Source organism: Oryctolagus cuniculus, chromosome 16 (genome assembly GCF_051225735.1).
Source record: "Oryctolagus cuniculus isolate XC-2025 breed Fujian yellow rabbit chromosome 16, ASM5122573v1, whole genome shotgun sequence".
Taxonomy (NCBI): domain Eukaryota; kingdom Metazoa; phylum Chordata; class Mammalia; order Lagomorpha; family Leporidae; genus Oryctolagus; species Oryctolagus cuniculus.
The window spans coordinates 54,692,501-54,720,434 of record NC_142882.1 but is presented as its reverse complement, the minus strand read 5'-3'; the positions used below and the strand labels follow the sequence as shown (position 1 = coordinate 54,720,434).

Genomic DNA, 27,934 nt, shown 5'->3' with positions numbered 1-27,934 from the left:
CAGAGCTGATCCAAGCTGAAGCCAGGAATCCAGAACTCCATCCAGGTCTCCCGTGTCGGGAGCAGGGACCCAGCACTTGGGCCATAACCTACCTCTTCCCAGGATGCAACAGCAGGAAGCTGGACAGGAATCAAAGCAGCCAGGACTCAGAACAGCTCTCCTGTATGTGTCTAAAAGCATTGCCAAGTGGAGGCTTAGCCCGCCACACTGCAGTGCCTCCGCTTAATTTCTCTTTTTGAATCGATTTTACAGGGGTCTAATTACGCTCAAAATGCTTCCATGTTAAGCACACAGGTCCATCAGTTTTGACCACTGTGAACACCTGTCATGTAACTAAACCATCACCAAGAGGTTCTCCTTACATTTGCAATCGGCATTCCCACTCCCAACCTCTGGGAACCACTGCTTCACTTTCTGCCACTGTAGATTCATTTTGCCTTTTCTACGAATCCACATCCATGAAAGCCTGCATCAGGTAGCCTCTGGTATGTGGCTTCTGTCACTCAGTGTGTTTGTTTCACAAATCACTAGCTCTTGCCTTTCGTGGTGGCCCAGTACTCCGTTGTGTGGATATCCTTCAACTCATGCCTCCAACTTGAAAGCTGTCCATCTGGTTGTTTATTACAAATAAAGTTACTAGGGACACTCACGCAAATTCTTGTGTGGCTATGTGTTTCTATTTATCTTGGTTAACCAGCAAGAACCACAGCGGAAAGGTTGAGTAATAAGCTAAGAGTGTGTTTAACTTTGCAAGAAATTGCCAAACTGTTTTCCAAAGCAGTTGGGCCCTTTCGCACTCCTATCAACAATGCTGAGAGTTCCGGTGGCTCCACAGTCTCACCAGCACTTGGTATTGTCGGTCTCCAAGATTCAGCCACTGTCAAGGGTAAGCTAGAATGTAGCGCCAGCTCATTGTGATGTTCATTGCCATCGGTTTGACAGTGAGCGATGTCAAACATCTCTTCGTGTGCTTTTTGGCCATTTAGGTGTTTTCTTTTGTAAAGCTACTGTTCATACTTTTGTCCATTTAAAAACTGAGTTTTTCTTATTATTGAATTATAAGAGTTCCTCCTGTATTCTGGATATTGCTTGTGTCATACGTGCATTTTGTGAGTAGATACCTTGTGTGCCGATTCACATTCTTCTAGAGTCTTTCAAGGAATTGGTTTTTTTTTTAATTATTATCAGATCAAATGGACCTTTTTAAAATGGTAAGTGCTTTTTATACACACTTCACCTAAGGCAAGGGCATAGATTTTTCTCCTGTCTTTTCTTCTACCCCCAGTCCTCGGCGAGCTGATACGGTGTGGCTCCCAACGCATGTTCATTGAATAAGCAAAGGACAAATGAATGAATGAATGAGGCGAGTTTTGAATGCTGACATCATTAAAAGAAATAGCGCTTTGTGAATATGAGTACCTTCCCAGGAAGGGCTTATTTATTTCCAGAACTTTCTTCACTCTCGGCACAGTCACCAAGCGGCCCTTCCTGTAGAAGAAACAGGAACTTGGAGTTGAACCAGCAGGTTCTCCCTGCCTTTCAAGACGGGCAGAATCTCAGCGGGTGTGTGTGTGTGTGTGTGTGTGTGTCTCCTGCCTGAGTCCCCTCTGGCTCCTTGCCCTTAACTCTCAGTGCCTCAGTTTCCCGATCCGTATTTTCTAAGCATTTCTATGAGGAAGCGATGCCTCCACAGTTTAGAGGTGCCAGAAATAACTTTCCTACGACTCAGCTCACTTTCTGACTGTCCACTTGTCCAGGAAGACGGGACAGCACAGGTGCAGCTGACGCACCATCCTCACTCTCGCAAGTGCTGTACAGGGGGTCCTCACTGTTGCTCAAATGGGGCATCTGGGCCTGGCTGCTCGGCCTCAGACTCATGCTGGGGGCGTGGGTCTCAGTGAGGTCTCCCCAGGCCCCTGCCACTCTGGGGTGTGGAAGGCCCAGGCAGGACCTGGCTGGGTGGGCGGAGGCAAGGTCCAGTGCCCTGGGACCACAAGGCACTGGGAAGCAGCTGGCCTAGCCTGGGAGGGACGCCCCTGTGGCTCCCTGCTTCTCCCAACACTTGCTGTGGGCCCTGGGTCCTGGACCCTTAACTTCATCAGCTGCACTGAGCAGCTCGGCACAGCTGAGGAGCTGCTGGAGAGGAAAGACAGGAGGAGGAGGGGAAATAGGGGGTTTTCCAGAAGTTCCCGGAGAAATGGTGCATGGATTTCAATACGTTTTACACTAAAATTAACTCATAAAAATTTTTTATTTATTTATTTTATTTGACAGGCATAGAGAAAGAGAGAGAGAAAGATCTTTGATCTACTGGTTCGCTTTCCCCTGAGAAAGCCAGGGTTGGCCCAGACCAAAGCCAGGAACCTGGAAATCAACCCAGGTCTCCCATGGAGGTGGCAGGGGCCCTAGCACTGGAGTCATCATTTGTTGTCTCTAGGGTGTGCCTTAGGAAACTGGGACTCGAACTCAGGCCCTCCAATATGAGATGCAGTCGTCCCAAGCAGTGTCTGAGCCACTGTGCCCAACATCCACCCTTGAACTTACCTTGTAATTCCATTTTTCCATGAAATGTTTGAAGAACCCTCACATCAGGGGCCGAAAGAACCAAAGGTCTCAGTGAGATAAGGGGTCGGGAAGCAGCCTGCGATGACGTCATGTAAGCTGTTCCTGTGATTGCTATTTTCATCCCCGGGGGGACTCAGAGTGAGGAGCCCCAGTGTGGGACGGGATCAGGAGGAATCCTCACCACCAGGGCTGGCTCGGAGGCCGCCTTCCTCCCGCTCTGCTCAGCAGGGAACGCCCGCCAATTTTCAGCCCATGTGACCAGACTTTCATCCAAGACAATCTGAATTAATTTTGTGCATGAAATGTGCAGGGATGCAGTGCCAAATGTTTAATTGAAATCAAGTTGCAAAGTTTCCCTCATCTACAGATTTTGTAAATCCCGTCAAAAACAAAATTGAAGCCGTTAGGCGTGTCTGGCCACATTTGTCCTTTACGTACAGCGGTACTCGTGGCTTCCGGCCCCTCACTCTGCTTGCACACCCCTCTGCCCGCCGGTATTCGTTCTGGCACTTGCTGGTCCCTGGGCAGGCCCAGCATGCTGTCAGCTCTCTGACTTTGCCAAGTCTAAGATCCCTTTTAGGGACTCATTTTATTTAAAGAGCACCCCATTAATGGGTTTAATGGCCTTTCAATCACTTAGTGTGCATTGTCAATGAAGGCGCATCGATTTTCTGAGAATTCCTGCTCTGGGAGGAAAACAAACAGCCCTTCCTTCCCGCTGCCGTGCGGCCAATGAGCAGACGGCGCAGAGCTGGGCTTCTCCCAGCTGCCGGCCCTCCCCTCGCAGTGGGCCTGCAGGGTGGCTCTCCCAGCACTGCAGGGAGGAAGACACCCTCCTTCTTCCTCCCTCTCCCTTGGGACTGTAACTCCCTGGCTCAGGGGACACCACCAACTTGGCATGAGCTTTGCTGTCGCTCTCACAAGAGTTAGGCACTCCCACATTTGTGCCACCCTCGTTGGTAAAGCGTCAAGCCATTCACCATGGAGAGCGACCAGGTCCTCTGGGGTCGCAGAAAAGGAAGGCACAGAATGGCAAGTGTTTTGCGTCCAGGGTTCCCCAGGCACCACTCCCCGTCTGTGCGGAGTCCGGGGTGTACCCCCTTCCCCAGGGCAGCCCCTGACCCTGTCAGTATCCGTCGATGACCTTCTGTCTCTCAGATGTTCTGCTTGGCACTGTGGGAAATACAAGGGGTCTTCAACAAGTTCATGGAAAAGAAAACCACACACAGATTTCAAAATTTTTGCACCAAAATAAATTTAACTTTCAGCTTCATGTCCGTGAACTTTTGTTCACTCAGGCCCATACAGCAGCTACAGCCCACGCTCGGGTTTCTTGCCAAGTTAAAGTCTCCCTTAGGTGCGGTTATGTGAAACTCCCTCCTCCCTCTCCCCACCCCCTCCCCTTTCCCCATTCTCTCCTCTTCCTCCCTCTCTTAAGCCTTTGCCCCAGAATCACCCATTAAAGCCCCACATTCTCAATCACCACAGCTACCTTTATTTATGTATTTGAGAAGTAGAGTTATAGATAGAGAGGGAGAAACAGAGAAAGGTTCCACCGCTGGTTCACTCCCCAAATGATCGCAACACCCGGAGCTGTGCAGATTTCAAGCCAGGAACCAGGAGCTTCTTCTGGGTCTCTCACATGGGTGCAGGGGCCCAAGCACTTGGGCCATCTTCCACTGCTTTCCCAGGCCATAGCAGAGAGCTGGATCGGAAGAGGAGCAGCTGGGACATGTACCGATGCCCATATGGGATGCCGGCATGGCAGGCGGCGGCTTTACTCCCTACACCACCGCGCCAGCCCCCACAGCTACCTTTTATGAAGACTGGCAAGGTGCGGGAGTCCCCTCCTCCGTGTTCTGCTCTGCTCGCACAGCAGCCCTCACCAGCAGTCTAGCTATGCTAATGCTATTTCCACAACCTTCTCAGCAGGGGGCTAGATCCAACCTACGTGAAAATCTTGCCCCTAAGCCCTCGTGCTCACCTGGTCTTGTCTTGCTCTTTATGGTGCTGTCTTCCCCAGAGAGTCCTAACTGACCAAGGCATTGGGGGTATAGTGGTCAGCAGAGTGGCCTTCTCCAGGGAATCCTAACAGAAGTGAAACAGGCCTACTGATGTCCAGCTACTTAGAATACCATTACCACCACCACCACCACCAACAACAACACTACTACTACTACTACTAATAATAACAACAGCTATCAACTACGAAAGCCCATCCTGTGCTAAACACTTCATGTGTCTGCTTAATCCTCACAAACCAACCTCAAGAATTGAAGGAAAGGACACCATGGTGTTAAGTGACTTGCCCACTGTCTCAGAGTTGTCCAGTGGCAATCGTGGGGACATTGCTGCCACTGATGCAGCCTTCTGCTCCGCCAAGCACTGGGCTGAGGGTTACCTGTACTTTTCAAAGTCCTAACAAGGCAAATCTTAGATCCATAGTGACAGATGACGACAGTGAGGTCTGAGAGTCAAAGTTCATCTGCCCAAGGTTCCCCAGCCTGTGATGCGGGTGCTGGCTGCTGGGACCAGGTGAGAGCTGGTGCCTACGCTCATCACAACAACGCCATGGTCACGTCTCTAAGGCCCTGTTCTTTGCTTTGCACCAAAGCTGCTTCCGTCCCCTGCTAAAGCCCTTGGAACAGGGCCTGTAAGTTTCCCTGAAACAATAGTTGGAGAACCCAAGAGACGCCAGGGCTCCTGGCAGGGCTGTCTCCCGCCCTGAGCTGGAATCTCATTTGCATTTGTCCTTCTGCAGTAGTTCCAATTCCCAAGCAGCACACAATTTAACTGTAAAATTTGCCTTAACTAGGCAGCTGTCTGCTGCAGTCAGGCAGCAGGCTCAGGTGCGACTCCCAGTGGGCCCCCCGAAGCCGCGTGCCAGCCCCTGTACAGCAATATGAAGTCACCTCCGAGAAATGAGATGCCACTTGGAAGAGGCACATGCTGGCGCGCCCGCTTCTCTTCAGCTCGCAGTGGCCCAGGGGGTGCCAATCATGACTCAATTACTCCCGGACTCCTCTCCTACAGCCAGCCCTGTCACTTACGAGAACCAGCGTGGGCCCCACTGCCACATGTCCAGGGCCAGGAGTGTCGCTAGGGCAGTAGGTTGGCAGGGAGGGGTATTGGGTTTCATTGACTTTCCTTCACCACACTGTCGCCTGGCCACCAGATGAGCAATCCCAGCATCCATCGGGAAGACACTGCTTCCCTTCCCAAGAAACATCCTCTGCGCCTCTACTGTGTCTAGGGCGAGATGCTGAGGGCCCCAGCGTGTAGACAGGTGCAGGGAGCGCCAAGGAGGGTAGGATCAGCTGCCCTCCGAAAGGCACAGCCAAGAAACTCAAAGACCTCTGCTTAGAGCGTTAGCTGGGGTGGAGGAAGCAGATGAGGTTACTGGGGGAAAGACCAAGGAAAAGTGTCCAGGTGGGGACTCCTGCAGAGGGGCAGAGGGGACGGCAACGATGTCCTGGAAAGGGAGGAAAAGCACAGAAGCCCAGGAAGCCCAGGGTGACAAGTGCGGGGGACGAGTCCACAGGGTCCCATGAGACAGAGATGATGGCAGGAGAGGAGGCCAGGGGCTGGGGCGGGGGAGGGGGAGGGCGTGCTGCCGACAGTGCTCAGAGAATAGTGTCAGGAAAGGGTGCCCGGCATTCCCCCAAGTACTTGGCCGCAGTGATCAGAAATGGTCTCCGGAGACAGACCGCCCCTCACGATGGTACGGGGTCGTCTTCGGGAGGAGGAGCCGAGAGGAGATGCACACAGACTCGCAGCCTCCACCTGCATCACGCTTCCATCTCGTTCTTTCTCGTTGCTGTTTGAAAAAGTACATTTAGAATGGGGGTAGGCAGTTCTTCACCCTGCCCCATGTTCGCCCCTCTCCGGGGGATCCTATGACCTGGGTTTCCTTCCTCCCGTCTGCTCCAGAGTCCAGAGACAAACTTTCCATTCTGAAGATGACATGGATCATTTTCTTCCTCCCCACAGACACCGGCATCCTAGCCCTTTCACCACTCACCAACCCCCCCACCACCACCACCACCAAATACAGGCAGCAGAAGCGTGCAAAGCTACAGATCGGACCATGTCATTTTATTACTCGTCTGGGGATCTGGCCAAATCTCTGGAAGCTATTGGCTCAAACGACACTGGAGGTTATCTGAGGGCCCCAGTTATTTCACTCCCCCCCGGGAGAGATCTAAGTGAACACGGCTTAGCTAGAGCATCTCCTTGCCCTTGACATTGTCTTGCATCAGAGCTGTCTGATCTGGGGTTCCAGATTGTGGCCTTTTCAGATTGGAGGCACTGGGAGTTAGCGTGGCCGGTACCAGCAGGTAGGTGCTTCCCCCAGTCAGCAGATTCACCAGCTTCACACGCAGCCTGTCTTGGTGACAGCTGAGCTCAGGACATGATCAGATGATGTGGTGGTTTCTATTGACTTCTTATTGAGTTTTGAGGGGGGTGCATTTTGCAAGAGCTCCAAGAGAGGGCCAGCATGTGAACAACAGCTTTAACCTAAGCCACCTGTGACACTGGCTTCCTATCAGAGCACTGGATCCAGCTGCTCCGCTTCCCATCCAGCTCCCTGCTAACATGCAGGAATGCAGCATGGGATGGCCTAAGTGCCTGAGCCCCTTCACTCACACAGGAGATGCGGATGAAGCTCCTGGCTCCTGACTTTGGCCTGGCCCAGTCCTGGCCATTGTGGCCAGGTGAGGTGTGAACCAGCAGGTGGAAGCGCTCGCTCTCTCTCTCTCTCTCTCTCTCCTTCTCCCTCTCTTTGTCACTCTGCATTTCAAATAAATAAATAACTCTTTTTTTAAAGGTATGATTGTAAAAGGCACCTGCAGAAAGGGAAGCGGGGGTTATTCTCGGTGGTATAGAACTTCAGTTTTACAAGATGAAACAGTTCTGGAAAGCTATTGTACAATTATGTAAATATGTGGAACACACTGACCTGTACCTCAGAAAGCATTAAGATGGCAAATTATGTCATGCATCACTTACCACAATGAAAAACATCTTTAAAAATATATTTTTAAAAGACTTCAGGCCCTTCCTACCAGCAAAAGAGTGAAAACCCAATGATTGTCACATATTCAATATGACCACTAAGGTGGCTAAAATTTAAAAGGCTGACAATGCCAAGTGTTGGCGTGGATGTGGAGAAAATGGAGCTCTCATGTGCTACTGGTGGATCACAGCTACTTGGAAATTTTTTATAAAATTAAATGTATACTGGCAGATATCTTCTCAAGAGAATGGAAAATATGTGTCCACAAAAGGGACTTGAACTTGGCACCTTTATTCAAAAGAGCCAAAACTAGAAAGAGCCCAAATGGCAGTCAACTGGCAAGTAAACATGTAGTGGTTTGTACAGTGAAATACTACTGGGCGATAAAACGATTAAAACCACTGGACACCATCAAAGGATGAATTCCAAACGGTGGTGCTGAGGGGGAGAATTTAGACACAAGAGGACACACTGTGCAATCCCACTTATTTCCATTATTTATTTATTCAAGATGCAGAGGGAGAGAGAAGGGGGAGAGAGAGAGAGAGAGAGAGAGAGAGAGAGAGAGAGAGAGCGCGAGAGAGAGCACTCTCAGCTGCTGGTTCCTTGCCCAAATGCCTGCAACAGCAGGAGATGGGCTGAAGCCCCAAGCCGAGAACTCAGTCCAGGTCTCCCTGGGACGTGTGAGTGTCAGGAACCCAGTTACTTGAGCCGTCACCACTGCCTCCCAGGGTCTGCATCAGCAGGAAGCTGGAATCTGAAGCTAGAGACAGAATTGAACCTAAGCCCTCCAGCGTGGGACTGGGTATTTTGATCTGGGTCTTAACCACTAGGCTAACACCCACCAAATGAGTCTATATAACAGAAAGCAAAGTATATCGTCTTGAACAAAAGAGAAGGCTCCAAGAACCTCTAACTGGATCAGAAAAACAAAATCACGCCTGGCTGTGCCTTTCCAGTGCTTAACCTCCCAATCGCAAATGCATCTGCGACAATGAACAGGCACCTGGAGGCAGCAGGCTCCGGCAGCCAGTAGGGGGAACTCTTTCTCACACAGAGGATCCGTCACTGATGACCTGTCGGGTTCCTCCGGAAGCTGTGAAGGTGTCTCTTACCATCTCCACCGCTGCAGCCGCTCAGCCCCCAGCGGACGGAGCTCAGACTCACCCAGCTGAGACGCCCCCTGACGGGTGGACAAGGAAGAGCTCCAGGGCTACTCGCTGGTGCCTCAGCAGCCATGTTTCTGCCACGGTCCCACTCGGATCTTGGAGATGAGGCTGGGGAGTGTTAAGGGAGCTTATAAACAAAGCCTTCTCTCATTCCGCAGCCCAAGTGATCAGACCTCCGCCATGGGTCGGTGCCTCGTCTCAGGTGCACGAGAGTGGCGTCCTGACTTGTCTGCCAGTTGTTCTGAAACCTGGGAGCCCCACGTTCCCTAATGCCATGAGCATTGCTTTGGCTGCTTAAAGCCGGGTTCCCATGATGCACTACTCTGCCCATTCACAGAACCAAACACAAGACCTCCAGCTTTCTGTCCCCTGCCCCCCAAGAACTCCAGGAATCAGCTTTGCTCCGCTCTGCTCCTCCATGCACCTGTGTCTCCAATCTTGGAACTATAGGTTCAGAAGGGCTTCAGGCTCCATCGGCTCAAAGCACCTGCCTTAGTGGGCATGGCTAAGGGGACACTTCCCAGAGCAGGTACCTGTTACTCCCCAAGGCTGCCATTATTAAGCCAACGTGACTGCTGAAATCTTTATGTGGATTTCAGATCGACCTCCATGGATCCACCTCTGTCTTGGTTTCCACTCCTCATGAGGAACACGGCATTCTGTCTTCTGCACAACAGCACTTTAATGGGGTTCAAAGTCAGCAGCTGTGTGGTCCTTGCCCTGTTTTGTCCCATGTTCCATGTTCCCGTGTTCCTCTTCTGGCTCAGGATAATATCAACTTGGGCCGGCTGGTGGTGCAACAGGCTAATCCACTGCCTGCGACTCGGGCATCCTGTGTCAGAGCACAGGTTCAAGTCCCAGTTGTTCTGATCCGGTCCCTGCTATCCATGTGGGAGACCAGGGTGGAGTTCCTGGCTCCTGGCTCCTGGCTTCTGGCTTCTGGCTCCTGGCTTTGGCCTGGCCCAGCCCCAGCCTTTGCAGCCATCTGGAGAGTGAACCAGAAGATGGAAAAGCTCCCTCTATCTCTCCCCCTCGCGCTGTAACTGCCTTTCAAATAAATAAAAGTGAATCTTTCTAAGAAGTCAACTCAGTTCAATCCAGTTGCTACTCAGTTCTAGGCAGCATGATGAGTGCTTGTGATGCAAAGGTGGGTAATGGTTCCCACCTTCAAAGAGCTTATAGGGAGGAAGAGATTAGCTGAGCATTGGATGTCTACTCAGAGGAGATAGCAACACTGGGCAGAAACAAGGCCTGGTAACAGTACATGCAAAGACCCAGTGGCATTGCTGGAGTGGCTGGTGAGGGGTGAGAGGGCAGGGTGGGAGTGTAATCAAAGATCATCCTGGGAGGAAGGCCAGAAGCAGATCAGGAATGGCATTTGCACGTCATGCCAAAGTGCTTTAAGCAGGGGAGTGATATACTAATATTTCAGTGTTAGAAAGATTTGCTTGACTGCTCTATGTGGAAGTGACTTGAGAGGGAAAAGAGGGAAGAGAGCGACGTCGTGAGAAGCAGGGGAGAGATGCCCACGGCCTTACCCGAGGTGGTAGCAGTGGGGATGGTCAGACGTGGACTCGCTGAAGAGGTGCCAAGACATCAAATCCTTAGGCTCAGATGTGGGAGCAGTGGACAGGGGAGAGGGAAATTCCACCCTGTTTTCTGGCTTGCCTGGATCCCATGACTCAGAAGACAGACAGCAAACCAGGAAAGCAGGCGTGGAGAGGGAGTCGGGGAGGGCTGCTGTGCGCATGCTGCGAGCAGGTGGCGGCAGCTCGGGAGAGATCGGGGTGGAGATAGGGCTGCTGTAAGAGGTCGTTACAGACACGGGTGTGCGTGGAGTCAGCTGGGCAATGTGCAAAGCGTGACCAGGGAAGGGGACTGAGAGCCAAGGCCTGGCCAGCAGATGCAACAGCAGCAAAATCAAGTTTCCAAACACTTGGCCATCCTGGCCCTTCACCCTTTAATGAGAGTTTTGAACGCACACAAAATTCCAGAGGCAGTAAAGTGGAACCACCTCCCATGTTCGGGATGCTCCATTTCCAAAAACACAGGCAAGGATGGCTACTTGGCCTGGTGGTCAGGATGCCAGTTGGGATGCCCATAGCCCACATCAGGGTACTTGGGATGAAGTCCCAGATCCACTTCAAATTCTAGCGTCCTGCGAATGTGCACCTTGCGAGGCTGCCAGTAATAGCTCAAGTATTTGAGTCTTTGCCTTCCACTTGGGAGAGCTGGATGGAGTTTCAGGCTCCTGGCTTTGGCCTGGTCCAGCTTTGGCTGTTGGGGGCATTTGGGCAGCGAACTGGTGGATGGGAATGCGTTCTCTCTCTCTCTCTCTCTCTCTCTCTCTCTCTCTCTCTTTCTCTCTCAATCTGTATGTCCCTGTCTCTCTGCCTCTCAAATCAATATAAATAAATAATAGTTTTCAGATGCAGGCAGCATGCCCTGCTGGCTCATATCGACTCTGAATCCAAAAGCGTCACAGGCCACCAGGGTCATTACTGAGCCTGACTGTGCTGAGAGCTTTCCGTGCCGGGAAACACAGCCACTACTGACCCCTGGAAGCGCACACTGAGCTTGAGCAGAGTGGAGACAGACGAGCCCACTCTGATGGCAACACAAAACCCTGCCGCGCCCAGGACCTGGCGCAGCCTCTCCCACCTTCCCGCCTCTGCACCCACCCGGGATCCTCTCCCTTCCCAAGCTCCCACCAGTCTGTTGCCTCTCAGTTCCATGTGCATCCTTTTGTCTTCTCTGCAGAAGTGGAGCTGGGCCCTTTAGTGATTTCTCCTCTTCGCTGGCAGGGATGAAGGTGAGGGTGCTGGGGAGATATGGCTGGAGGAAAAGAGGTTTGCCCCCTGGCTCCCCAGGGCTTGCCCAGCTACCAACTGGAGCAGCTTCCCCAGTGCCCACTGCAGGGCCAGTGCCAGGCAGCCAGCAGCTTCCCTGCCATCCCTCGCTTGGGGGAGTTCCAGGGTAAGTTCCTCCCGTGAGACCCCCTCCTGTGAGCAGCTTTCTCCAGCACTCAGGGTGGAGCAGTTTCTGGCAAGTTCCAGGTGGCAAATTTCCAGAAGGTTCTACTGGCCCAGGACCATAACACTGCTAGTCAGTGAGCCGCAGCCATGACACACTGCTCCAACAATATCTGGGTTCCAGCCCTGCATGCATGACTGCTCCTTGCATTTGCTAGCCTTGTGTTCTTCAGAGTTCTTTTTACTCACCAGCGCCTTGTTTCTCAAACCCCCGATGTAGTTAGGAATTCTTCTTAGTGCATCTTCCCTTCTCCAATTACAGTGTGGTTGGACCTAGACTCATACCCCTCGCTTGCCCGCCTGAAGTCCACTTATGCCCTGAGGCTGGCCTTGGGCATCCTTGCTGTGCTGTGCCTGGCAGAGAGGCCAGCAGAGCAGGCTGCCCGTGCCTGGCCAGGTGCACATGTGCAGGATGTGGCCAACTACTGCCTGGAAGTTATTAGGAGACAGGCGTGCAGGTGGGACTTAGCTCTTACCTGACTAACGACCAGAATCCAGGGAGGCCACAGTCAGGAGACCTCGGATCTGGTGACTCGGGGACAGAGCTTGGCCTCCTTGGAGTCTGCTGTTCAGGCTGACTGTTGTCATCGTCTCGGGCAGGGGGCCTTTAACCATGGCTGCCTCCCTCCACTGACACCTCTGACTTCTCGTCTGCTTCGCAGATACTGTGAAACACGGGCTTCATCCCCAAACAGGCTTCTCTGGCCTAATCTCAGCACAAAGACGGGAGTTGCAGGAAGATTTCCCCAAGATATTTATCCTGGAGTAGTTCTGAAAGCAAATGCTTTGTAAAATCAGTTTTTCAAAACAAAGGGTCTTTATTTGTTTTAAAATATTATTTATTTATTTATTTCAGAGGGAGAGATCACTCATCTGCTGTTTCGTTCCCCAATACCCACAATGGCCAGGACTGGGCCAAGTGAGAGCCAGGAGCCAGGAATTCAAACTGTGTGGGTGGCAGGGACCCAATCACCTGAGCCATGGCCGCTGCCTCCCAGGGTCTGCACGGGCAGGAAGCTGGAGTCAGGAGCCAGAGCTGGGACTGGAACCCAAGCCCTCCACTGAGGCATGTGGACAGCCTAACTGTCGGGCTAAACACAAGCTCAGAGTCAATTTTTATATCAACCGGATAAGTATTTAGCTAAGAATTCCAAAATCCTGGTTTCACCATAATTGGGTGTTTCTAGTTACCTAAAAAGGTTTTCATAAAACTCACAAGAAGATCCCAGTGGGTGGTCTTAATGTAGTTTATCTTAAAATTTAAATCTATGCTCTGTATCGCTTTCAGGAGACATGAAGTAGGTAGGAGTGGAAATGTGTTAAAAAGAAAATAATGACAAGGCAGGAAAATTTCAAAATATGGAAATTAAAGAAAAATTACACAAATCAATTCACATTATCCTGATATGTGCCACAGCTAAAACAAGGGCGTTAAAACATTTATCCACGCACGGGGCCAGCATCGTGGAACAGCTGATTAAGCTGTTGTCTGCAACGCCAGCATCCCATGTAAGCACCGGTTTGAGTTCTGGCTGCTTGGCTTCTGATCCAGCTCCCTGATAATGACCCTAGGAAAGCAGCAGAAGATGCCCCAAGTCCTTGGGCCCCTGAACCCACATGGGAGGCCCAGATGGAGTTCCTAGCTCCTCACTTCAGCCTGACTCAGCCCTGAGCGTTGCAGCCATTTGAGGAGTGAACCAGTGGATGGAAGATCTCTCTGTGTCTCTCCCTCCCTCTCTGTCACTCTGCCTTTCAAATAAATAAATACATCTTATAAAAAAAAAAAAAGAAATAAAAACACCTTTATCCAAACACGTACTCACACTCACACGTCTGTTTACTTTCCTCGATCTTGCCCTCATACGTTGTACATACACACAAATGCTTGTCTGTGTTAACAAGCCTGGTTTTCTTATGGTGTTATGCATCAGATTATGTGCTTGCCTGTTTGTTATCCCTGCATTTCTACATTCTTGCTTCAGTTTCTCTGATCCGCCGATTGTTGTATTATAAGGATTGAAAAAGTTAGCACCTGTCAAGTTGTTGTTGTAGTGACAAGCACTAATCAAGTATCATTTTAGTGTAAAAAAATTAAATAGGAATAAATTTAACCAAGGAGGCAGAAGACTTGTACATTGAAAACTATAAAACATTGCTAAAGGAAATTAAAATACATAGAGAGAAATAGGTATCTCGGGCTCACAGAATGGAAATTTCATATTGTTATGATGTCCACACTGCTCGAAGTAATCTACAGATCCAATGAACTCCCCATCAAAACCCAATGATATTTTTTGCAGAAATGGAAAAGCCCATCATAAAATTCACATGGAATCCCCAGATCCACCAGCAGCCGCAGCAGTCCTACAAAACAGGACGAAGTGGGAGACACACTTCCTGACTCAGAACTAACTGCGAAGCTACAGCCACGGAAACAGCGGTGCTGGCAAAGTGTCAGACGCACAGATCAATAAAGTGGACCGAAGAACCCAGTCGTGCGTCTTCTCGTGTACAGTCAGATGATTTTTGACAAAGGTACCAAGCACAGTCTTTTTCAATAAATGGTGCTGAGAAAATTGCATATCCATATGCAAAAGGGTGAGATGTTCCCAGCACTGTATAAAGCAATGAACTAAAAATGAATCAGAGAACTAAACACAGGAGCTAAAACAGCAAAACCCATAGAAGAAAACAAGGGAACGTGCCATGACATTAGATTGGCAGTGATGTCTTGGACGCACCACCACAAGCCCTGTGAACAGTAACAGCCCCTCTGGCCCCTTACCACACATCCTCCCCGCTGGCTAACAGGGAGTGACATCTGTGTTTGGGTGGGCAGCCCTCAGGAAGGAGGGGTGCAGGCCAAGCCTCCTGCCAGCTCCTGGCCATCAAGCGGCCCTGGATTTTGAACTTGTCCACAGTTGGACAGACCACTGTGCCCTTCTCCTGCCCTTCACTGCTGGTGGCAGAGCAGTGGTGAGGTGTTGCCACCCCCAGATGTTGAGGCCCCCCGAAGATCATTATCACGGCCAAGTGCCCCACGAGGGGACAGGTCTCTTTAAGCAGTCTCAAGAAAGCGCTGGCGGAAGCACGTGCCCTCTCAAGTTGTCTGGTGCTCGCTTGGTTACTCATTTAGCTACAAAGCCTTTGAAGTTAAAAAAGAAATGGAATAACCAATGCTGTGGGTGAATCATTCACTAAAACCCCCATACAGTCTAGTTCGGGGGAGGAATTCTTAGACTGGAGATTTCAAAATGTTAATGTTCTACCAAGGTGTATGCTGGTCTTCAAAATATTATTAATGAGTCATGTCCTGGTTTTTAATATAACAGCACATTATTATGGTAGATCTTATTCATTTGTAGTATTATAATTTTCAAGATATTACTGTATTTTTCATTTCTGTACTCCCACTCTCTCTCCCTGGCTGTAAAGAGATGGGGCCATGAGGAAGATGCTGAATTACGCTAATGTTTACTGAAAGCTGGCTACGTGTGAGCCCTTTTACCTGGACTGTAGAATCCTTACAACACCGCCACTTGATAGCTGTGAAAACACATGGAGGTTAATTAACCTGCCCAGTGTCACACAGCCAGCACTGTTACATGGAGAACACGGGTCACCCCACAGACCAGCCGGATCCTTCCTATACACTCGCCATGACCCCAGGAAATCCAGTCCACACTCTGGGGGATCCGTTTCCTTCATCTGAAACAACAGAGGGGAGCCAGGAGATGGCGAAGATTTGTTCCCAGCTCAAACTCATCTATTAATCCCTGTTCCTGTGTGCAAATGACCCCTCACTCTTCCTAGCCGGTGCCACTGGCACTTCCCCAGGACAACAGGTGCTGTCCACGCTAGAGGGCGGGGAAGGGGAGCTGGACTCCCTGAGCCCACAGCACCCCTGAGCTGCTTGCCATTCTTTCCTCCTGCCCCAACCAGCCTTGGATCTTCAGCCGCCTCACCCTCCAGCTACCGAGCTATCTCCATGATCTTAATTAAGTCCACCCAGACTCTGAAATAACCCAATGAAAGAAAGCAGCAGACAGGATTCAAGCCCAGCCAGGGAAGAGAGCAGGTTCTGAGTTAATATTTCTTCTCCTTGAGTTCCAGGATTTCTTCCCTCTTGGGAGTTTCCTAACAATCGTGGGCAGTGGAATGTGGAAAATATTTAACATCCAGTTCCAGGAAAATGAAAAGCCCCTACTCTGAAACATTTTCCGAGTTCTGTAATTTCGATATTCCCATCAGCACTGATTTCAAACTACCAATGCAAAGTCACTGAACAAGATGGAAAGAAAAGGGAGCCGGTGAGAGCTGGTGCCAGCACAGCTACGGCTGGGTCAGGTACTAGTTCATCTGTAAGCCTGCGCCCCGAGGTGTTGTCCATGCCTTCGTCCAATGAGCTTAAAATATTATGCAGGAATATGGACAAGTCATCCACAAAAGAGTTAAGTATTACAATCAAAGCCCTATTGAGCTTATTGCAAAATATTTTTCCAGGACTTCCCCCAGATGTTTGTTGGAACAGGACAGGTAGAAGGATCTTTTCCACTGGCAAATAATGGACTTACCCATATCTCAGGATACAACCACTTCCCTCGGATGAGCAATTCTTGTGGCTGTTCTAAGCACAGGAGAAAGGGCATACCAATAGCCTTGAACAAGGCAGTACTTAGCTTACGATGTCCACAGCCCACATGAAGATCACTGGGTTCAATTCCCGACTCTGTCTCTTGATGCCAGTTTCCTGTCGGTGTGTACCCAGGGAAGCAGCAGGTGCTGGTTCAAGCAGCTGGGCGTCTTCCTCCCACACGGGAGTCCTGGATTGAGTCCCTAGCTTCTGACCGTTGATGAGTCCAAATCCCAGTCACTGCGGGTACTTGGGGAATGGACTAGTGGATGGGAGCTCCTTGTCTCTCTCTCTCTCACTCTCTCTCTCTGTCTCTCTCTCTCTCTCTCTGTCTCTGTCTCTCTCTCTTTCTCTCTCTCAAAAAGACAGAGAGAGAGAGAGAAAATACATCTTCCACAGATACAAACCCCCAAACTGCTTTGTTGTTGAAAGTTTATAAAACAAAATGCAAAAATAAGTGGAAAAAAATCATCACTACAAAATGCTAGTGTGAGATGTGAAGGGCATGGGGTTTGAAACCTCACTTCCTGAATTTAAATCGCATTTCCGCCACTTGTTTGCTGTGGATCCTGGGCGAAGGACCTACCCTCTCTGTGCTTTGGTTTTCACACTGTAAAATAGAGTTCCTGACAGTAAAAGTAGCTGTTGTGAGAGTTGAATGAATCCGCACACAACGCTCGGAACAGCAAGCAGGGAGTTCCGTCTCACCGCCGGCGGTGATCGTCAAACACAAGCAGGCTTTCGTGCGTGGTGTGCAGGCACGGAGAACAGGACGGTGCAGCCCTCACAGGGCCCCCGGGAGGTGTGACCTTCATTCTCATGGACTGAACAAATCGGGTCAGTGATCGGTTCCATGAAATAGATTAGGGTGACTCAAACATCCTGGCGACAAAGCCCGCGGTCTGTCATCAGCGTCCGGGGCATGCCTTATGTCTCCATAGCCCCATCGGAAGCTGGGGAAGGTATCCAAGCATCTGAACACGGGGCATTCCAGCAGAGCTGTTAGCATGCACTCATGTTTGGGAATGTTTATTTTATATAAGCAAGAAAAAATGAGAGCAGCCTCAGTGTTCGCCAAGGGAGGACGTGTTGATTACGGTGCAACCACCAGATATTTACATTCTCAGGAAGTGTTTATTAACATGAAAAAATGCCCTAATTGTAGTCAATGGAAAGGCAGCATAGGAAATTAGATAAACAATATAATACTGATGTTTGTTTTCTTTAAAATGTGCTTGCGTGAAAAGAGTAATAAAGAGACTCACAAGAGATATATCAAAAATCATAAACCACTACCTCTGGGGGGGGTGCTTTGGGGTGATTTTTAAAAGATTTTTCTTCTTGCTATATTTCTGTATTTTCTAATTTTTCTAAAAGTGATCAGAAGAATTGCCACTAAATAGAATAGAGAGAGAGTGGCCAGGGTTGTGGTGCAGTGGGTTAAGATGCCACCTGCCACACCCGCATCCTGTATGAGCACCGGTTTGAGTCCCGGCTGCTCTACTTCCCATCCAGCTCCCTGCTAATGCTCCTGGGAAAGCAGCAGCAGATGGCCCGAGTGCTTGGGTCCCTGCCACCCACATGAGAGACTGGGATTGAAGTTCCTGGATCTGTTGCGACCATCTGGGGAGTGAGCCAGTGGATGGAAGAGCTTTCTCTTTCTTCCTCCCTAATTGTAACTCTACCATTCAAATAAATAAATAAATAAATTTTAAAATAAAATGAAACAGAGCCAGGCCATCAACCTTGGACCTGGTGTTGCACTCCTACGTGTAGTCCCAGCACCACTTGCCTCTGAGGATGTACTGCCGTAGGGGATCCACCCAGTCTGATGTTCACCACCACCTTGCCCATCCCAGTCCCAGCCCCCCAAAATGTCCCTAGCCTGACATGACGGCATCATCTGTGTGCTGTGAATGTGACACCAGCATCCAGGTATTTGAAAGTATCAATGATTTCTTACTTTTCACATTCCTCTCTGATATCTGGCATTGGGTAAATACAGCCAACCTCACGTGGACATATTTCCAGCTATTAAAAACCAAGCACATTGGTGTTATCTCCTGCCCTTGAGGTGCCTGATACAAGGGAAGCATGATTGAGTACCTAAGTGATAAGACCAGAACAAATATGTCTTTTGAAATAGGCTACAGGAAAAGCTCAGATTGGAGATGTGTGATATCCATGAGAATCTAGCTCACTTTGAGTAAAAGGTCTCAATTTACTGCAGGGTGAATACTAGAATATTTGTTTAGGAAAAGCTATTTTATTACTCTCCAGTCCAAATGGACTTGAAGCACCGTGTTGTGAGTTTAAAGTGGGGTTAGCAGGCACGCAACAGGCTTTTAGCAATAGGCAAGAATTATTTATAACCAGCCTACCAGTCGAGTATGATTTGGTCTCTCTGATTTGTTTAAAAACAAATCACTCAAGAAAATTTTAAAAAGCAACTTATTCCATTACGCAGTGTAATTTTTTGCAATCTTATTTTTATTCTTAATTTGTTTACCTACCCATTCCTCAGGGCAACCTCGGGCCAAAGCTTATCTAAAGTACCATAAATTTCCAACAGCTGAGCTGAATCAATAAGGTTTTATTGCTGTACATCTTAAAAGAAAAACAGGAAGAAAAGGCATCGCTGGTTGGAATGTGGCCGGAGAACATAGAAGTCACTTGCACTGGCACCCCTTCACTGTGGGTGGTGACTCCAAGCCGGAGTGTCCTATTTCCGTTCACAAGGGAAATCTCAAAACTTTGGGCACTTCGTGGGACGGGATCAGCCCCGTAAGAAGAGACTGGAGACAGCTTGGCAGTTTCTGCAATACATCAAGGGGAGAAATTGCAAGTACCATGGGATATTTTACCGTGAACCAAAATATGTCTTCTCTGTTGATGACCCGGTGACTTACTGGAATAATTTATCTACATATTGGTCAAGCACACTCTGCCTTTTCCACTTCATTCTTCTCCACGGCAGGCTACATACTTCATTGCTTTTCTTTCGTCACTCCCAATTGGAATGGAAGCCCGTGAAGGAATGGCGTGTTATCTTGTTTTTGCTGTACACCTGTAGAATGTACCAGTGCAACGGAGGTGGCCAAAAAGAACTGTCAAATGAATGGAGCTGCTTCATAGTCAAGGCGAAGTAGAAACAGCACCAGAATCAGAGTCCAAAGCAGCAAACTGGCTCAAAGTAAACATTCAGTGACCATGTTTTGGTAGCAAGATGGACAGACAGATAGTTGAGTGGACAGATGAGTAGACAATGGATGCATAGGACAGTGGTGTTTCACCTATAAACTGGGGTAATAAATTATTAAGGAAACACTGTGAGAGCAGTTGTGGCTTCTTAATTACTCATTATCTTGTTTTCCCCTGCAGCTGATTTAGAGAAGGTGGGAACAGGGTGGTGAGAATCCCAGCCATAGGAAAAAACAATGGAATAGTTTCCTGTGTAAGCGAGAGGAGACAGGGGTCGGGCGGCAGCGAGCGTTTCTGTTCTGCAGAGCTGCCATGTCTAGAGATCGTTTAAGCAGAAATGCGGGTGAGAGGGGGGCGTGGAGCAGGTGGACAGCACCCGCATCCCACGAGAGAGACCTGCGCGGGAGCCACCTTCCCACTCCACGCCAGCGGCCTCCTTGATCTGAGAGGACTTCAACTGGCAGCCCAGGTGGCAGAAGTCCTCAGCAGTCTCGCTGGTCTCAGGGATCTGGGTTCTGGTCATCAGGGCTCAAGGGTTATCCAGTCCCGGCTGGCTGACTCTTAAATTCCCTCCTCCCCCTGCAGGAGATAAAGCCCTCAGCTGAGCAGGCTGCCTGCCCGGATGCTCGCAGAGCTGGCAGAACTGCAGTGGGGGTGGCTTGCTCAGCTGAAGCCTTAGGTTCTGAGTACAGCGCTACCTTCTCTGCAGTGGGGGCTGGGGCGGGCCAAGATCCCCCTCCCGGGGGGCGGGGCGGGGGCAGATGCTTGGCAGGTGCAGAAGGCTTCGGTCCCTGATGCTCTTGGAGCTATCACTGGTACAGGAGAGAGGAGGCCAGGGGAGATCACTAAGTAGAGTTGAAGCGGGGGACATTGGCTGCAGATTGGCCACTCCCCTTCCTGGTAGCTGTGTCCTGGGAGGCCAGGCTTGGGTAGAAGAACAGAAGAAAGCCACAGGCCAGCAGTGGATGGCACCAGGGCCCCTTCGCTAGTAGCAGGTGAGACATGGCTTCTCCTGAGCAAATCTGAGATACTCATTGGTAGGCATTTGGGATGAACTGGCTGAGAGCAAGTTTACTCTCTGAAGTTGCTGCCTTGGGTCTGGGGTGTCTCCAAAGCCATTAACTAAGGCTATGATGTGCTGAAGAGAATCCTCTTGTCTGGGGACCTCAGCTCCTTCTGCATTTATAAGTGGTTCAAGAGGTAAATTCTCTTTCTACCCATAAGAGGCCATGGGCACCAGCCACTATCATTGTCATTATCAGTCGCTAGAAATCTTCTGTTGCCATGGGGCTGGGGGAGGCTAGACTGTAGGCAACCTTGGAATCCAAGTCCTGGCACCAGGAGCTCCTGGGAAACCCCAATAGCTCTCTCTCCCGGAGCTCCACTACCACCAGCTCTCCTGTGTTAGGAGAGACGTTGTCTCTATCCATAGAAACAGCATCGCTGCACAGATGTCCTAAAATGCAGACAGACATGGGGAACAGCACTTGTTGTTGGCTGCTTTCCCACCTGTAACTGACATGGGACCTACACTTCTTAATTTCCAACCAGCAAAACAGCTCCCTGTGGCTCCAAGTGTGTTCCTCTCCCCCATACGCTTTTGTGGTCATTACTCCAAGGACTCGTCCATGGAAATGGGGGTGCCTCCCTAACTCCCACAGGTCTCCTCTGTCCTCGAGTCTCTTGGCTGTTAGAACCTTAACCAGTGGGAGCTGTGGCTGGCTCTGCAGCAAATCAGACCAGGCAATGGAGGGAAAACTGCTCTCAAGGGAAGTATGCACAGCACTTGATGCCAAACTCAACCTGTTGCTCTGCTGACAGCACCAGGACTTAGAGCAGGAACAGGAGGAGGTCCAGAGCGGGTTCTGGGGCCAGGTTGAGTGGGGAGCAGGACTGAGGGATGCACTGGCCACGTCCCTGGATGCCCCCACCCCATGAGAGGAGAGGAGAGGAGACCAATGCACCAGACTCAACCGGGAGAGTTTTTCATTCCAGAGTCCTAGTGCCGTTGCCCTAGGGACAGAGGTGTCTCTTGGGGTATAGACAACAACACGGTGCTCACTCCAGGTTTCCATAAAAGTACAGTACTGTGGTTATGTCGCAAGCTCAGCCCTGCTTCTCTGCCCACCTCACAGGGGCTAATTCCCCTAACAAGGGCCACCCTTCATGGATATGGCCCAAGTGCCAGCAGCAATGCCCAGCACATACTAGGTGCTTACTGGGAACCTGCTGGCCGAGTGCATTTGTGGAACCCTTCCTAGGTGCCGGTCCCTGTGCCCAGAGCTCTACAACGCTGGCCTTGGTGCTCCGCCACAACCTCGCGAAGGAAGGATCCCCAGCCCGGTTTTCAGATGAGAAACTTGAGGCTGGGAGTAGGAGCAGGTTAATGAAGACGCCCCCGGGGGAAGGGGCAGGTCTGCTGTGCCCAGCTTCCACTGCTGAGCTCCAGGCAGTGTCCCCCTCCTGCCTGGCCCCACCCCTCACTGGGGGCGGAAACGGGAACCAGAACTCACACAGGGAGGAGAGACGGACGGTGAACTGGGTTTTTTCACCCCCAGCCCTTGGCAGTGGCCTCTTAGAGCTGGACCCGAGCCCAGGGGCCCAGAGGAGGTGAGGGACCTGCCAGTCCCCAGCTGAGCCATCTATTTCCTCAAGAATCTGCCCTTCAGGGTACTCCCTCCCCTCCTCCCGGCCTCATCTTTCAGAAGAGTGAGTTGTGTTTCCGGGTGGAAGATAAGGCCTTGGACCGTGCCGTACTATTTAATCTGCAAGTTTATTTTTCACCCAGCTCCACACACAGGGCTGCCTTCGCAGCTGGGTCACAAAGCCTTCTGGTATGGTGAACGTGTATTTGTGTTTATGTGCATGTACATGTGTGTATGTGTATATGTGTGTGTGCATGTGCACCTGCGTATTGTGTGTATGTATGTGTATGCATATATGTGTCTATGTGTGCCTATGTGTCTGTATGTGCATGTGTGTATATGTGTATTGTGTGTATGCATGTATATGTGTGTATGCATATGTGCATGTGTAATATGTGTACATGTGTATTGTGTGCACATATGTGCATATGTGTGCATTTGTACATGTGTTGTGCGTATGTATATGCATATATGTGTGTATATGTGTGCATATGTGTCTATATGTGCATGTGTATAGTGTATATGCATGTATATGTATATATGTATATGCATATGTGTGTAATATGCGTATATGTGTGTATGTATATTGTGTGTATGTACCTCTGTGTGTGTGTGTTTTCCTGTGGGATAAATTAGCTGAAACTGTCCGCTCAGAATGATGCCAGCAGAGCTCTCCCAGTGGAGCAAGTTGCTGCAGCATCTACCCGGAGAACCTGGGCAAGAATGTTCTGCAAGGGGGAGATGCCACACCCCCGGGACTTCCCCGCGTGAGGCTCCAGTAAATCAGGCTCTGCCTCCGTCTTCCAGGAAAGAAAGCTCCTGACCCAGTTGGAGGTACTTCGTGGGCTGGATGATCCAAAAAAGGTGCGGATGAGCAGGGAACTGGGACAGGAGCAGCCCTGGGAGCTGTGCCGTTAGGCAGGCAGCTGGCCATGGAGGACGCCCCAGCGTGGTTTGGGAAGACGTGTTCTGGAGAGTAGAATGGAAGTGTAAGACTCTGACCTCCAGGCCCTTTGTAACCAGTTAGGGAGACAACCGTGACATCCAGGGAGCCACTGAGGCACGGAGAGGCGTCAGACATGAGAAACAGGGTGTGGGCTGCAGGGGAGAGCTGGGGGAGAGGAGGTGGGAACCATCCCAGGCCTGGCCCGTTGGGTGGCTTAGAGGAGTGGACTGTTTGTGCACCTGTGACATGTGAACATGCACTTATCTCTTGGTCACCTGACCCAAATGACAGGGCCATGTCCGTGGCTCTGATCTGGCAAACACGGCAGGGCACCCGGAGCGTGCAGACATTCCTCCTGGCATCCCATGGCATCGGACACCTGAGCAGCCACGTTGGCAGCTGAGTTACATCTTTCAGATCTACTCCTGTCTTGTACTACGCGCTAACTCTCCACTCAGCTTTGTGAAGAGTGTTGGGGCTATTTCCAACCCCTCACGTGGCACCTTTGTGATCGAAATCTCAATCCACTTTGCCTCCAGTCTTCAAGACCCCAAACCTCCCTGGCATCAGGATTCTCCCTTCTCTGGGTTCCCTGGATTCACATTCTCTTTCACAGTTCATCAGCCACTGCCTTACTCCAAGCGTCATCACCTCCAGAGCCTTTGTGCTGGCCCCAGCTGGTCTTTATCATAACTCACTCACTCCAAGTTTTGAACGTGTGCACATCGTTTGCTCCATTCATTCCATTTCTCAAAATTTGCCACTGACTTTTTCTTCTATTGGTTCTTTGTTTGCTCATCCAGTACATACCAGGGGTGTTGCTAAATGCAATGATTAACAAGTGAGAAACTTGCAGGCCTGCCTGGGGCCTATAGTTTAGATCATTTGTGAGTACCCCACCCCCCGAATTTATACCTTTTCCCCCTGACTTTTTAGGCAAGGCATGTCTGTAGTACTCTCAGAAAGAGTATACAGTGACGGTGTTGTACCATAAAACAACTTCCATCAACCATGATACATAAAAATGACCGTCGAGGGAAAGGATAGGAAAGAAACTTGTTCCAGATCAGAGATTTTGCAACAGTGCCTGGCACCCTGCCAGCCTCAGGGGTGGGGTGGGGTGGGGTGGGATGGGGTTGGGTGGGGTAAAGGTGCCCAGCAAGGAATGGAAGGGACAGTTTATCGTCCCTGTATAGCATGAGGAGCCCCAGGCACCCAGCACCCCCACCATGCACTTCTCTGTGCCTTTCTCCATGCAACCTTGGGCTTTCCTAGTAAGAATCTTTTTTAACAGAATGTTCTGTGACTGAAACAGTTTGAAAACCAAATTTCAAGTTTCTTAAAGTGCCTCTGTATTGAGTTTGGAAATCTTCTAGTCTGGGGGATTTTTTTTCCCAAAAATTCCCTTTAAATCTTGTAGGATTTTAGGCTTAACTAATAAGCTCCAACAATATCTGATGCATGCTGAGAGTGTCAGTACCTCAAAAAACGACCACAGAAATGCAAGCAGTTTAAAAAACTTGGCATGAAGTCTAGATGGTGTCATCTGATATTTTATTGAATATTTGCTATTTGAATATCTGAATAACAATCTCTAATTATCAATAGTACCATGGCCCAACAGATTTAATGCCTAAACTTTCACCACTGGGGCAGCTAGTTAGCCAGGCAGTTAAGACCTCCTCATCCCACACTGGAGTGCCTGGGTTCAATTCCCAGCTCTGGCTCCTGACTCCAGACCTTCTGCCAAGCAGACCCTGGGGGCAGCGGTAATGGCTCAAGTGATAAGTTCCCTGCCACCCATTAGGAGCTCCTGGCTCCTGGGTTTACCCTGGTCCAGGCCTGACTATTGTGGACATTTGGGAAGTGAACCAATGAATGCAAATTCTCTCTCTCCCCCTCTCTCTCTGCTTCTCAAATAAATTAATGAATAAAAGGCAAAAACCTCTCATCATTTATAGATCACTGTTATGATCTGCAGCCCACTTATGCCACTAAATAGTCTATCAGAATAGATCTATTTTTTATTCATATAAACGCATTTAAAAAAAAAAACCCTTTATAGTACCACCTATAAACAGAAAACCAGAAACACTTGCCACAGTAGAAAGCAACTGTGTCAGTAAATTTATGAGGAAGAAAATCTCCTTTTGTCCCACCAGGGGAATGGACACTCTTGGGAGGTGGTGTCGTAGCTCACACCATCACAGCCCTCAGCTGAGAGACGAGCAGGTGCACATAGTTGTCTTTGCTTCCGCTGCCTCTCCCCGCCTGCTCCCCCTCCTCCCCACCCACTCTCATACCCCACTCCCTCACTCTGAGCTAGCTGACAACCAATAACCGGTTTTAGCCTCCTATTTTTGTATATCGATAAGAGAGCATTTGCTTTTCCAAACTCACATATCAGGCTCTTTCTTGGAACTGGAGACATAAGGCAAGAAATAGCCACTTCACCGAAATCCTATGCAGTAAAGGATCTACTCCCCACCACAGCCCCTCCCACCACATGCTTGTGCTGCCATTTCTCCAAACCTGGAGATCGGCCCCAGCATTTACTAAAGGCTCTAGGATTTGCTGCACAGCGACTTTCAAACTGTGATGACCAAAGGAACATGGACCAACCACCGCAACAGCCTCCCTGTTTCTGTCCTCAGACCTGCAGCTTTGTAGGAAAGAGGGAGGGGGTGGGCCTGGGGTCTGTGTGCTGGATTTGCATCCGCCATGACACGGATGATGCTGTCACTGCATCACTCTCCTTCTCATGTTCAGGAACTCTTCCTCCCTTGCTGCTTGCAGGGGCTCCCTGGCCCCAGGGGACTCTGGGAGAGCAGTCACAGGTGAGGTTTTCCCAGAAGCAGACTCGGAGAGGAGGAGATCGTGTGCGAGGGGTTCATCAGGAAGCACACCTGTGCCTGGAGGAGGGCGGCAGGCCTGCGCTGCAGACGCCACTGAGGCCTCAAGGGGGCAGGGGGCTGACCCTTCCACACCCTCACATTGAGTGCCAGTCATCGGGGGTTCTGATCTTAAACAAGGCCTCTCTGGCCCAAAGCAGCCCTCTCCTGGGCCAGAAGGAGGGGCTGGGGAGTGCCCCAGAGCACAGCCCTCAAGTGCAAACCCACTAGTACCCTGCTCCCCAGCCCCCGCCAGCAGTGATAACACCAGGCAGCTCCGCGCAGTAATAAAGGATGGCTCAGCAGGCCTGCAGGTTGAAAGAGAAGACAGCTAGTGTGTGTGTGTGCATGTGTGCATGCATGTGTGTATGCCTGTGTGTGCGTCCGTGTGTGTATGTGTGTATGCGCCTGTGAACATGCGTGCATTTTGGGGAGAGGAGCACCCCCAGCCCCCCGCCACGGGCCTTCATAGTCCCCTTCACTCCCCAGCATTCATCCCTCCTCCACTGAAAAGTCCTGGGCAGGAAACAAACGGGGTCTTGGTGCCCAGCGCGCTGTCAACAGCGTTCACTTTCAAAGTTACTGGACCAAAGCCACGGTACAAATCTCAGGGATGCACCAAGGCCATCCGCAGGCATGAGCCGGGGTGACCTGAGGCATCGATGGCCACAGGTAGCCAGGCGTTGGCTGAACTTCCTTTCTTTTCTCCCCACCAGCGGTGTTTGGCGTGCTGCTACTTCGGGTACGAAGCCTGGGAAGTCAACCTGAGGAAGAACACAGCTCACACTGTGGGTTTCTCCTCCAAAGCCAGACCACACAGGTGAGTGACAAAGCCAAGGTCAGAGTGCTCTGTCTTCATCACGTTGCTCTTCTAGGGAAACACTCAGGGAGAGAGAAGAGGTCGGGGTCGACTAGACAGCACCCCTGGATGCCAGCAATGACAGTAGGCGAGAGCCCTGGTCATCTTCTCCGTGGCTGTCTGGCCAGTGTGGCTGTGAAGCCGTCGAAGCTGGGGCTCCTGCACAAGAGACCACAAGTCCAAGGCCAGGCCCACCCAAGGCACCCTGTGACCTCTGGTGATGGCTGCGCTATGAGCCCAGAGCCGCCTCCTCTCACCTGCAGGCTTCTCCCAGACGTCCAAGTGTGCTGTCCCTTCTAGAAGAGAGACAGTTGCACGTGGAGGGAGCAAGGGGAGGCGTTTGATGTTGGTGACAGGGCAGTCACAGCCTTCCGCGGGGGATACAGCAGCACCGCTCTCGGGGCTAAGCAGTACACTGTCCCTCGCTCTGGCTGCAGCTCGGCCAGCCCCTTCAGAGGATCGGAAAAGCTCAGGGTGACCGGTGTCCCACAGTCACCTGTGCCAGCGCCAGGCACCATGGGAGGCCTGCCCAGGTACTCTCTGAGGTAGACCAGAACTCCCACTCTGTGCCTAGGGAAATTGAACATCAGAGCAGTGAGGTGTTTGCCACAGGCTCCTGGACTCACACCCAGTAAGAGGCAAAGTCAGGACTTGAACTCAGGTCTGCCTGGCTCCAGCCCCTTTGAGTTGATGGTTAGGACACTGTGGCTCTCCCCCTGCCGTGGTGCGGCCATGCAGTGGGCTTGGCACATCTCCAGGACATCTAGTGGTCGCTGACGGTGCACCCAGCACCCTGTCATCTCTGTGCCCTGCTTGGATGTGCCAGGCTCAGGTTTGCCTCAAGGACAGCGACTTCTCCCTGCAGCCTCCACAGTCGCTCGCGGCAAAGCCATCTGCACACCAAGAAACCCGACAAACGTCGCCGACCCACGGGCTGCTGCGCGAGGGAGGCTGGGAGATAAATCAGGCCGGGAGG

At 50.6% G+C, this 27,934-nt stretch overlaps 2 long non-coding RNA genes across 6 annotated transcripts in view; one reads left to right on the top strand and one right to left on the bottom strand.

Annotated features, from left to right (window-relative positions):
* Positions 1-4,040: 4,040 nt before the first annotated feature.
* LOC108177217 (uncharacterized) lies at positions 4,041-10,480 on the bottom strand. 2 transcript variants are annotated; one of them, XR_016223228.1, is made up of 5 exons: positions 10,290-10,480; positions 8,750-8,859; positions 6,235-6,382; positions 4,550-4,653; positions 4,041-4,270 (listed from the first exon to the last, which is right to left on the bottom strand). It is a non-coding gene; the product is annotated as an uncharacterized LOC108177217 (long non-coding RNA). The 2 variants fall into 2 exon arrangements; XR_016223227.1 differs by lacking the exon at positions 10,290-10,480 and having other exon boundaries at positions 8,750-10,273.
* A 9,963-nt stretch (positions 10,481-20,443) lies between these two features.
* LOC149121756 (uncharacterized) overlaps positions 20,444-27,934 on the top strand; it is a 20,659-nt gene continuing 13,168 nt past the window's right edge. For 3 of the 4 annotated variants that reach the window (XR_016222568.1, XR_016222569.1, XR_016222570.1), the window contains exons 1-2: positions 20,444-20,612; positions 26,816-26,919. This is a non-coding gene — a long non-coding RNA (uncharacterized LOC149121756). Of the gene's footprint in view, positions 20,613-22,150; positions 22,452-26,815; positions 26,920-27,934 lie in introns of those variants that run through there. The other variant, XR_016222571.1, reaches the window with a different exon arrangement.